The sequence below is a fragment of the Rhinatrema bivittatum genome, chromosome 1 (genome assembly GCF_901001135.1).
Source record: "Rhinatrema bivittatum chromosome 1, aRhiBiv1.1, whole genome shotgun sequence".
NCBI lineage: Eukaryota > Metazoa > Chordata > Amphibia > Gymnophiona > Rhinatrematidae > Rhinatrema > Rhinatrema bivittatum.
In genome coordinates, this window is record NC_042615.1 from 607876729 (window position 1) to 607890150 (window position 13422).

Consider the following 13422-nt stretch of genomic DNA (forward strand, 5'->3'; position numbering starts at 1 on the left):
ATTCCATATTTAGTTAAACTTGGAGATTATCCAGGCCAGTGTTTCTCAAGCTGGTCCTGGAATACCCCTTTGCCAGCCTGCTTGTTGTTTAAACATAGAAATATAGAAATGATGGCAGAAAAGGACCAAATGGTCCATCCAGTCTGCCCAGCAAGCTTATGGTAGATTATACAACAATAGGGAATTAATGTACACCACACTCCTCTGGAGCTCCTGATTGACTCCCCTGACCACCTTCAGTTATCTTCATTCGTAACAGTATCAATAATATTATTAATTTTTATTTATTTTCTAATTGAAACATGCTTTTCTATCTGATGTTTTTTTTTGTGAATTAGAAATATTGCTGAAACTCAAAACCTAATGTAGAAATTGAATGCTTGACTTAATAAATTTAAGTTTGCAAGACATTCTAGGAAAGAAAGAAAAGGTAGCTAGGAATAAATAGTCTTGAAGGAAACTAAATATTTTGGAGAGGGAATGGTGTAGAGCAGTGGTTCTCAACCCTGTCCTGGGGACCCCCCCAGCCAGTCAGGTTTTCATGATATCCACAATGAATATGCATGAGAGAAAATTTGCATACACTGCCTCCATAGCATGCACATTTTCTCTCATGCATATTCATTGTGGATATCATGAAAACCCGACTGGCTGGGGGGGGGGGGGGGGTCCCCAGGACATGGTTGAGAACCACTGGTGTAGAGCAAGGGTACTCAACCAATCTTATGCCCCCCCCCCCAGCCAGTCGGTTTTTCAGGATGTCCCTAATGAATATGCATGAGAAATATTTGTATACACAGGAGGTAGTTCATGCAAATAAATCTCATGCATATTCATTAGAGATATCCTGAAAACCCGACTGGCGGGGGGGGGGGGGGGTTTCATCTGTAGGACCGGTTTGAGCACCCTGCTGTGGAGAATAGAATTGTAGGGAAAATAAAGGGAGGAGGAGAAGGAAAGAATGAGAAAGACTTTAAAAAGTTAAAGTATAAATACCGATCAGAGAGTTTAAAACAGGGTGAGAGTAGAAAAAAAAATGTAAAGAAAAAATGAAAGAATTGCAGAGATCTATATTCAAAGGGATTTCTCCAGCTAAGTTCAGACAGCCTGAAAAACCTTGAAGTATGGCTTAACGCTACTGAAAAAGGTATAGCTAAAATCGGTGTTACGTCCATGCGATAGGACCAGATTTGCATTGCACCATAAAAGAAATCCTCAAAGACCACTAGTGGCCCAATTCCCCCCACTCTCCACAGAGATCAGCTGAAAAGAGGTACATTAAAGCCAATACAATCACTCTGTCATCAAATAGACTTTTGACCATTAAAAAGCCAGTTCAGGTGTTTGCATTATTTGGGCAGTACCTTACAGTATTCCCCAAAAAAGTAGCTGATAATGTGCTGGCTTCTATATTCTCCACAACATCACAGTAAGATATGGTGTACTGGCCAATATAGATCCAGATCTGGAGCCAAATCTAATGTGCTCGCTTGCTAATGGCTGGAACATTGCACTGAAAGCAAGTCAGGTCCATATTGGAATCATTGCAGAATGCTTTTCATGTAAATATTTCTAGGCTATTCAGACCTCTGAATGAGTAAATACCCATCCAAATACCCAGACAACTACTAATGGAAGTATATGTATCTCGTACAATCAAACAATAAACTTCCATTAAATAACTTTTTTTTTTTACCAATTTATGAAACATATTCATTGCTGAAAACAGATATTAGCGGAAGGAAAAGACCTCAGAATCCAGCATATATGATTAGAAATATACTTCAAATATTATAATCACTGGTCTGAAAAACCTTCCAGTACCATTCAATTTTATTAATCACTTCACAAAAACATTTTTGATAGTTTTATTTTTTCTTAAAAAACATCTTATAATGGGAGCAGAGCCACCACACCGCTGATGATGGCCAGTATTTCACCCAAAACTGCTTCAGGACAGTATATCTGTGGTAAAATAAAGTTCAGCAAAGTTTTTGAAAACTGAAGCTCCCTGCTCTGTCATTTCTATGTTTAAGAAAAACATAAAACTATCAAACATTTTTTAGTGAAGTGATTAATAAAAGTGGATGGTATTAGAAGGTTTTTCAGACCAATGATTATAATATTTGAAGCACATTTCAAATCAGATATGCTGGATTCTGAGGTCTTTTTCTTCCACTATTACCTGTTTTCAGCAATGAATGTGTTTCATAAATTGGTGTAAAAAAATTTTATTTTGATGGAAGTTTAGGGGCAGATTTTCAAAGCCCTATGCACATAAATCCAGGAGGATTTACACGTGTAGGGGGATTATGCATGCCGGGCCTATTTTCAAAAGGCCCGGCGACACACATAAAGCCACGGGATGTGTGTAAGTCCCGGGGCTTGAAAAAATGGGCGGTCCGGGGGTGGGGTGTGGGAGGGGAGGTCCAGGGTGGGGCGGGGGCGTAGCCAAAGGCCTCTCCACGGCCGCTGGGCCGGGGGATCACGCGCTGATACTTGGCCGGCTCATGCAAGTTAGGCGTAACTTCCACAACAAAGGTACGGGGGGGGGGGGGGGTGGTTTCGGGCTGGGGGCAGGACATGTATGGGAAGGGAGGGGAAGGTGGGGGAGAAAGATAAGTTCCTTCCGAGGCTACTCCGATTTCGGAGTGGCCTTGGAGGGAATGGGGAAAGCCAACTGGTGTCCCCGAGGGCTCTGCGCGCACAAGATGCACTAGTGCGCCAGGTAGCATGCACAAATGTAGGCTGCATGCATACCTTTTAAAATCTGCCCCTTATTGTTTAACTGTGTGAACTAATATGCTCTACCTGTGCTTTTCTTTTGTAGATCACTGCTGTTATGCTTGGCTTTCCTGAAGTGATAGGAAAATATAAAACAAACACGCAAGAGAAGGGCGAACAAAATGATAAAGGGAATGGAGCAGCTCCCCTATGAAGAAAGACTAAAGAGGTTAGGACTTTTCAGCTTGGAGAAGAGAAGGCTGAGGGGGGATATGATAGAGGTGTTTAAAATCATGAGAGGTCTAGAATGGGTTAATGTGAATCAGTTATTTACTTTTTCGGATAATAGAAAGACCAGGGGGCACTCCATGAACTTAGCATGTGGCACATTTAAAACTAATTAGAGAAAATTATTTTTCACTCAATGCACAAACTCTAATTTGTTGCCAGAGGATGTGGTTAGTGCAGTTAGTGTAGCTGCGTTTAAAAAAGGATTGGATAAGTTCTTGGTGGAGAAGTCCAGTACCTGCTATTAATTAAGTTGACTTAGAAAATAGCCACTGCTATTACTAGCAACAGTAGCATGAGTACTTGCCAGGTTCTTATGGCCTGGTTTGGCCTCTTTTGGAAACAGGATACTGGGCTTGATTGACCCTTGGTCTGACCCAGTATGGCATGTTCTTATGTTGTTATGACAATAAGGCTCAATTTCTCTGTCTATCTGAATATTCATTAAGGGGTAGAAAGGAGGACAGGGATGCACAATACAAAGGGAACTAGCTTTAGCTCACTGACTACTAGACACAGACTTAGAAAGGGCATTACCAGTTGTTTGCATGTGGGAGATGTTTCTGGGAACACAATATACACCTTTAAATCCCAATAGTAAACATGGAGCTCAGTCATCCTCAGGTCCAGGCCTATGCACAAGCAAAAAAAAAAAAAAAAAAGCAGCAACTGTTTAGCATTACTCATTGTAAGGAAAAATGGTCAACAATATGTATGAGAGTTGGCTAAGTAAATATAATTTCCCATCATTAGTCTAATGGGTTTTCTTACCCATGAGAAAAGGTAACTTTTTGTGAGAAGGGGTTGGGGTCATTAAAATGTTCAGGAAGCAACTGCCTTCTGCTTCCTGGATGTGTTTGTTGTGTCTTTTGCAGACAAGGCAGGATAGAGTTGATACTCCTTTGAAGACTCTTGGTTAAGGCCAGTTACATGATAGCTAAATATTTGAAACATTTGGTTGCTTGATAAGATTTGTTATCCAATCAATGTTTATATTGCGTCCGTCGTCTTCGATGGCTTCGCCCCGCCTACCTCTCTCTACTTGTGGCTCCTCCCGCTCACCTTGGACTAATGACAGCGACGGCATCTGCTTGCCGTTTTCTCCGGCGTCCCTGGACCAGCTTTGGTGCTGCCTCCCGCCATTCTCCTTCAAGGTACCTCTAGGGCGCATGCGCGCACGCCGCCCTCATCTTTAACTTCACGTTGGCGCGAACCTCAGGGGCATCCCACTGTTCTGACGTCACGACTCCAGGGTATATCTGCCTACAGTATTTGCTAGCTAGTTGAGTTAGCAACAGGATTCTTATGGATGGGATTCACTCTCCATTCCTAAGTTATTCTGCCACTCCAGCTCTATCTGGAACTCTTACTACCCTTTGGGGTCGCTAATGGGGTACCCGCTCCTCGAGGGCCTCTCTGCTTCTTTCAGGTGCTATCAGGAAACCGGTACTCGCTCCTTGAGGGCCCATGTTCCCTGTGTCACTGCCTGCAACCTCTACCCTTCTACTTGGAAGAACTAACTTACAGTCACCATCAATGAGTACAGAAAACATGTCTCTCTACAGTACTGCTTCGCCGGAATCAGGTACTCGCTCCTCAAGGGCCTGCTCTCTGCTCCGGTGCCAGACCTCTCGTCTAGTGGAATCATTGCTACTGCTAGTGAGTACAAACACCACTAAGTCTCTCTGCTCTAAGGGATCAGGTACTCGCTTCTCGAGGGCCTGCTCTCCCTGTCTCGGAGCTCTCCTATTCTATTTGGGACTCTGAATGCTAATCTTATTGTGTTCTCATAACTCTGTCTCTTTCCACTACAGCACTGCTCTACAGAGGATCCGCTGTTCCAGCATTCTGTGAGAGACGTGCCCAGCCGGGCTCTACAACCACTACTCACTACTGCCACCTCTGGTGGTTCCATAAAACTGTTTAATAAAAGATTCAAATCTGTGTTTGTCCGGAGTTTAGCCTGACACTGTGGTCTCTCACGGGACTGCCCCCCGTGGGCATGGTCAGCTGCCACAGTGTCCAAGGATCCACCCAAACACCATTAACCATAACAGTTTACTGAAGATGATGTTGGGGAGATACTTGTGCTGGGAAATAGTATTTAATGGTGATAATTTGGAAGAATTGAACAAATTACAGTGAACCTGGATGATGTAATAAGGCAGATTAACAAACTAAAGAGTAGCAAATTGGCTGGACCAGATGGTTTACATTTGAGAACTCAAAAATGAAATTGCAGATCCATTACTAGTAATTTGTAGCCTATCATTAAAATCATCTTTTTTACCTGAAGATTGGAGGATGGCCAATGTAACGCAGATCTTTATTTTATTTATTTTTTATAAAACGTATAGTCTGCCTTTTCACCAAAGGTTGTTCCTGGCAGATTACAACATAGCTATTTAACTAGCTGATACAATTACCAAATAAAATACAAATTACAAATTAAAAGCTTCTTTAAATAACAAGCTCTTCAGAACTTTACAAAAACATTTGTAATCAGAATATTTATTTATTTACAAATAAAAGGCTCCAGGATGATCCGGGAAACTAAAGACCAGGGTTTCTATCTTCAGTGCCAGAAACAATTATAGAAACTATTCTAAAGAATAAAATCACAGAACAAATAAGAAGGCATGATTTAATGGGACACAGCTAGAACTGATTTTGCACAAGGGGTCTGCTACATTTTTTCAAGGGGTTAATAAACATGTGACAAATGTTGAGCCAGTGGATATAATATATTTGGTTTTTCAGAAGGCATTTGAAAAAGTTCCCCATGAGAGATTCCTGAGAAAAGAAAAATAAGTCATAGGATAGGAGTCAATGGCCTATTGTGGATTGCAAACTGGTTAAAAGATAAGAAACAGATAATATTTTACCTTCTTTAAAGACAAACATATCCATCAATTTTGCCCATGGATCATGTGATCACGCATGATCTTGATGCAAATGGAGCTTTCTGGAAAAGATTAGATCTCTTCCAAGCATGCAAAGGATTTCCCAGGCAGCAGCAGTCACTTCAGTTTCTTTTTGACTGCCGACAATGAGACATGACTTGAGCTCCATGGCTTTACTCTTTTGTTAGTTTCTTTTTCCTTTGTCTCTAGCAGCAATTTTCCGCTACTCTTCCATAGTCAGGTTTTTGCTAATATAAATTTCTTTAAATTTGTAGGTTTTTGTGCTTTCAGTTTCCAAACTGAATGGCCGGAGATCCCCTAGGACAGGTTTGGGAACCATAGGTCTATAACATGCAGCATTCACCAGTCACCAGTCAATCTGTTACATTAGCAGCATGGAAGGAAAGTACATGATCCTTAAAAGTTTAAAAAATGATGCCTGGAGAGAACTAGCTGGGCTTATTTTATTCTTCTTTCCCCAGTCAGTCCCTGGGTCTGAAGCCCCAGTCAACATGTTGCAGCTGCAGCCTGCCATGCGCCTGAATTGGCTCTGGTCTCATTTTTGCATTTGGCTTGAAGCAACAGAGGGGGAATGAGAGGAACCATCATTTGGCGATCCCACAGGGACCACATGCCTCAGCTACTACATATCCCCAGCCCCAAGTTGAGCCTTGGCCAATTCTGCTTCGGCTTTCACTTCTCAGAACTCTGGAAACCCCTGGCCACCTCCCCTCCCGTGGATCACTGCCATTTGGGTTGAAGGCTGCAGGCAAGCAACAGATGGGACAAGAGGAGGTACAGGCCTGCATGAAGTTGGGTCAGTGTCGATACATGGGTGCAGTGCTTGCTTTCTTTACCTTGCAATCCATGAAGGCCACACTTCAGCTGCTACATGATCTGATGATCTTTCATGCTCCACCACATGCAGGGGAGGAGTCAGAAGGAGAGAGATGGTGAGGATGTTTTAGCACCCTATTGGCTGGCGCCCTGGGTGATTGCCCGGTTGGCCCCACCCCTTAATCTGACCCTGACTGTTGAAGAACGTGCTACATAGAAGAGTCAGATAAATACCCTGTGGGCTGATTTTGAAAAAAGCCCCCAGGCTGATATTTTCCTACAATATATATCCCTGCAATGTAGTGTCACTACATGTGTATTTTTTACCCATGCCCACAGAGGGTAATTTTTCAAAAAGTACATTTCCATGGGAAAAGCACTGTTTTACCCATGGAAATGGCTTTGAATACTACCCTCCCTGTTAATAGGCCCCTAGATCTTTGTCAGTTCCTTGTTTTATCTTTTTCCTGTTCTTCCATTAGTCTTGATTTTAAAGACAAAACAGCTCAATTTAAAAAAGTTATGCATTGCATCTAGTAAATTTTCACTAAGTAGTATTATTTGTTAAAACGTTTGGCTTACTAGTACAAATCTAATTTAACTGCATAGAGCTTCTAAAGAGATTATATATTCTATGTGGAAATGAGTCAATGATGAAATTTAAAGTTCAACACAGATACCTCATCACAAAGTACCAACCAAGAACCTGTAATAAATATGTGAAGTCAAATTTTTTCGCATTTGCTGGACAAATGATGCTTCCAGAAATCTACCTCTATGTTGATACTTCAGTTATATAATTAGCTCATCAGATATTCAAATAATTTTCCATCAGTACAATTTATCTCCAAGTCTTTGCAGCCTTCTGTCTTGCTCAGCTCTCCAGTTTCTCACTTTGCTGTTTGTTTCAATTTGCTTTCTGAAGACTCACTCATCCTGGGAATCCCTGGGGCATCCTTTTAAAGGGGCAATTAGGTTAATGGATGCAAGTGAAATATATTCAGCTATTACTTCAGCCATTAAGGTTATGAACCCAGGGAGACTATGATAATGGCATTTACCTGTTTCAGATAAGCACAGAATGATTAAAACATCCTTCCTCTATGTCTCTCAGATGTCCAGTATCTTACTTTTCATGTCAAGGCAAAATTAGTTTGTGAGGTTTTATTCCAAAATTTATAGCTTTTAACATATGTAAGCAAACAATTGACAGAGTGCCTCTAAGGAAATAAGAAAGGGGAATAAAAGAGGATCTGCTGATCTCCCCCATAAAAAGGTGTGGTTTCACTCAATACCGTTAATATTTGATGAAGAATATCGCATAAGGTGCAGACCTACCAAGTCTCCTGCACTGGGAATGAATCTCCCTTTTAGAGGGTCCATCTCCAGCACTGCATCATAAGATCAGGAAACTCCCACTAAGGCAAGAGCTTTGGGAAGCAGGTTCCCTTTAAGATGTACAGGTACACACCCAATCCTTACCATCCAATCTAAACTAGGAAGAGCAAAGGAGGTGGCAGCAGCCTATTCTGTAACTATCAACTACACACTACCTTATCTGTATCAACACCACAAGCAGGTTCAGACCTCATGGGCATGCACTTTCTACTGCTGATGTTGCAATGGACAAGATCAGCAGCAGGATGTACTAGCCCCTGAAGTCTGAACCTGCTTATGATGCTGCTGACCCATAGAGATAGGGCAGAATGGTTGGCAATGTGAGGCTTGATTCCCACTGCTCAGATTAACTGAGATATGAAAGCAGTGACAGGGGGTGGGTCAGGAAGAGGCAGGAGAAGATACTGCTATAAGGAGGGAGGCAAGGAGGAAATGCTGTAGAAGGAGGGAAGGTAGGGGCAGATACTGAGGATGGGGGAGATATGGGGTAGATGCAAGGAAAGGGGAAGGGACATGGGGCAGATAATGGGAAGAGGAAGATACAGGGGGCAGATTCTAGGGTTGTGCAGAAGGGAAAAATCATTTTGATTCTTATTCGTTTCACCAGGACCCAAATGAGTTGCATTTGTTTCATGGGGGAAAACCCAATTCATTTGATTCATTTTATTTGTTTTCTGTTTTCCCATTAAAGTCAATGGGGGAAGTATTTGCAGTCTATTTTTGGCTGCATAATTGGAGTTTTCTTATCAATTCTGATAAAACTTCTGGGGAGCAATCATCAGAACGAGAAAAGAGCTCCAAGGTACATAGACTGTGGCAAAGTGGCACCAAAGTGGCATGAATAGCCTAAGGCACTGTAAAGGGGCAAAGGGGTACCAGGAATGGATAGAGTGCTTTAACAGAGGTGCAAAGCAGCAATGAGAGTGTCAAAAACACAGCACAGCTTCAAAAGAGAGCACCGATAACAGTTGCATGTACCCTCGAAGGCAGCACGACAGGCAAATTGGCAAGCAAGTGGCATCAACATCCTACAGCACAATGAAGGGGGAACATAGCAAGCAGAATGGGTATAAGAAAAAACCACAAGGTGCCAATAAAGGGACAAAGCAGCAGAAAGATTAGCATCAACACACTGAGGAACCATGATAGTGGCAAGAACACTACAAGGAGTAGAATCGTCTGGTGTATGGCAGCAAGGCAGAGTGGCAGAAAGTTGATAGGTGCAAGACAGGATGGCAGAGCGGAGGTAGTCTGGTCCCTATGGTTTTGATAGGGGCTAGACAGGCTGGCAGAGCGGACGTAGTCAGGTCAATGTGGTGTTGATAGGGGAAAGACAAGGAGGCAAGACAAGATGAGGCTCAGCATGCAGTGCGACTGTCAACTGGGGGTGTACTGTCCACCCGACCCATCTTGAAACACAGACCAAGGAGTCTAACATGCGTGCTAGGACCTGAAACATGATGAACTATGCCTGGGTGGGGTGGAGTGTTGCTGCTCTGCACAGGGCCGGAGCAAGGGTATTAGGCACCCTAGGCAAACCTTACAGCCTGGCACCCTACCCCCAGCTCCCCGTACACAATTTTAAATTATGCATTTAACACATATTTTACATGAAAAGTGACATTCTGAGGTAAAATTAATATATATCTTATTGCGATAATTTCATGCACTGTTGTGATGCCAACAAGAAAACTTTGCATCTTGGAATTCATATGGCTTCATACCTATTGTGATATATTTTGGCATGGTCCTCCCATATCAACGCAGTACTATCTCTGCCAATACTCAAAGAATAACAACCCTACCTATGAAAAAGAATACCACAAATATTACACCAGAATCTAAAATATCAATACACCTCCTATCAGGAAAACAGAACAGGCCAAGCTAAAGCTACTACAGATCCCTACAGAGAAACCACATATTAAAAGAATGCTTCATCTCAATCTTTGCATGCAGAACACAAACCCTCACCAAATACAGAATAAAGCCACATAAAGTATAAATAGAAATGTGCAAACAACTGAACTATAAAACGCATCACACCAGACTCAATACAGTGCAACAATGGAAAAACAAAAATTTCACCATTCCTCATGAAACAATCAATAAAATCAAGATATATAAACCATTAATCATAATGGTAAAATCATACTCGGAGCCCCCCAACAAGAACCCCATTTCTTAGCTGCGGCCCCGGTGATTCTCTATCTGCGCCTTTATTGTTTCCATTATGTCGTTAATAAACAAATCATACCCGATGTCCGACTGGTGTATTTTGTTGTACCAATGAAGGCCCTTGCACTGCTCATCTGCCCACTGATGATGTATCTGATAACCCCCTATGCACCCCAACCAAGCCCCCAACTGCCTATTGAGCTTTTTGTGACTCCTCCCCCATAACTTGGTTTTTGCGAATTTTATCCGGGGAATAATGTCTGACCAACATAATATCGCACTTGGGAACCATGTCTGTAACTCGTACATGTCCCTCTTCGCCTGTTGCAACAGCTGCCTGCAAGTCCATGTTCCAAAATCGTTGCCGCCTAGGTGTACTATTAACATGCCTGGGGCTGCAAAGCTTCCCGCCTGACATGAAGCATTGGCAGTAGTTGCCCCCACCGCATCCCTCGCTTTCCCATCCATGTGACCTGCACTTCCCGTGGGGCCAAACCAAGATGCACGCCGTGCTTGTGCTGTTGTGCCCTCTGTGCTGCCCAATGCACGAAGGAATGCCCCACAATCCAAACATTTTTTGGCTTAGCGAATGATTCTGCAATTAAGAACACTTCCTGTTAATTATCCATACCATGTGCGCTAACTCTGTCCAGTCTCACGTATGCGTTAACCGCTAAGGAATGCCACCTTCCTATTTGCTGGATGGTCTCTGTTCCCAAACCTGCCTGCGCAGCACTGGTCGCTGCTCCTATCCGAAAGGATTGGGTCCCAAAGTTCACTGTGTTCCATCCCACCCTGGTTAGCGCACGCTTAAATATTGCAGAAAATTGATACCTTGTCAGAGGGACCCCGTCTTTATGTACTAATAAATGGTTCCCCTTTTTTGGGCGGACTACCAAAAACACTTCTAATTAGCCAGCGAGCAAGTGACTTGGTTGTCTAATCTGGTTAAGAAAGTTCTTTTTCACTCAACACATAATTAAACTCTGGAATTTGTTGCCAGAGGATGTGGTTAGTGCAGTTAGTATAGCTGTGTTTAAAAAGGATTGGATAAGTTCTTAGACGAGAAGTCCATTACCTGCTATTAATTAAGTTGACTTAGATAATAGCCACTGCTATTACTAGCATCAGTAACATGGAATAGACTTAGTTTTTGGGTACTTGCCAGGTTCTTATAGCCTGGATTGGCCACTGTTGGAAACAGGATGCTGGGCTTGATGGACCCTTGGTCTGACCCAGTATGGAATGTTCTTATGTTCTTAATGTCTCTGCTGCCCCTTTTCCTGATTGGTCTGTCTTGGACCAAGGTATGAATATTCTGAGAGTGTTTCCTAATATCTTCACATTCTGAGTCAGCATCCCTGTATCTCCCGTGTCTTTCTTCAATGCTGCCACTAGCTCACATGCGCAGGGCCCCGAAAAACGCCAGCGAAAATGCCAGTTGAAATAACTGCGTTTCAAATTGCAATTTGCAAACCTCCCATAGTGCATACCATAACTGAGCTAATAACTCAATCATAACTGGGTGTCTCCCGTCTTTCTTGTGCCCTAACTTTCTTCCCGAATCTTTCATTAGTTTTTTAACAAGAAATCCCTTGCTGGGATCGCCCCATCCTTGGGCATTCGTGAAGAAGGCCAGTCCTGCCAGCTGCTTTACCACGATGCCCCTCAACAGTCCCGACTCTTTGGCCCAAGCGATGTAAGCCACTACCAGGTCATCTGGCACCGGACCGGTTATCCAACCGTGTTAATTTAGGAAAGCTCGTACTCTCCCATATCCCCTGGAGTACGCATCCCATGTAGTGGGCGCCACCGATCTCCGTAGCAAGTCTATGGTGGTTGGAGCCCAATTGCCCATAAGTGGTCCAGTACCGGAGTCCCCTCCTCTTCTGCATTGGGTACCTGTTTGTGAAATAGAGACCATTTTGCACGTGATAATGCATCCGCAATGCCATTGCTGATTCCAGGTACATGCCGCGCTCTAATAGTAGTGTTTATGCGCAAGCTACTCAGTATTATTTGCCTTAATAGGTTTGGAACTTTTGGGCATTTTGCTGTCTGCCTGTTTATGACGTATACTACGGCTTGATTGTCACTCCAAAACATTATGTGTTTGTTTTATAATCTTGATTCCCATATGACCAATGCCACCCAAATTGGGAATAGCTCAAGGAATGTTATATTGCGTGTTGTTCCTTCTTGAACCCATCCTGTCGGCCATTGGGTGGCCACCCACACACCTTGGCTATAAACTCTGAATCCCCCCCCCCCCCCCGAAGTGTCCGATTGTATGTCCAAGTCACGACTTGACATCGGGGGCTCTTGCCATATGGATATTCCATTGAAGTCTTTCAAGAAGATTTCCCAGATTGCTAGATCATTCTTTATTGCCTTTGTTATCCTTATGAAATGATGCCGTTTCTGTACGGATGTGGTTGTGGTTGCTAGTCTTCGCAAGAAAACTCTGCCCATTGAGATCACTCTGCACGTGAAGTTGAACGTGCCCCCTATCGACTGTACCTCCCTCAGAGTTAACTTTCTCACCAGCATTGGTTTTTTATAAGGTCCCACAGTTTCTGTAGCTTGTCCTCTGGCAGCCTGGATATCATTCTTTCTGAATCCAGTTCAATACTCAAAAAAACACATGTTCGTCCTTGGCCCTTCTGTCTTGTCGATTGCTAAAGGGATGCTGAAATCCTTCACCACTTCTTGGAAAGTCCTCAGTAGGCGGGTCACTGTGCCTGTCCCCTCCGGGCCAACAAACAAAAAGTCATCCAGGTAGTGTATGATGTTGTCAAATCCTGCTTTCTTTGCCGTCATCCAATGCAGAAATGTGCTGAGCACCTCAAAATAGGCACATGAGATTGAGCACCCCATGGGCATGCACTTGTCGAAGTAGAATTTTCCGCAGAATTTGAAACCCAGTAGCGGGAAGCTGTCTGGATGCACGGGAAGCAGGCGAAACGCTGATTCTATGTCTGTTTTTGCCATTGCTGCCGACCTCCCACACCTCCTCAGCAAAGATATGGCACTGTCAAATGATGCGTACTGTACTGCACATTCCTCCCATGGTATGTGGTCATTTACTGATGTT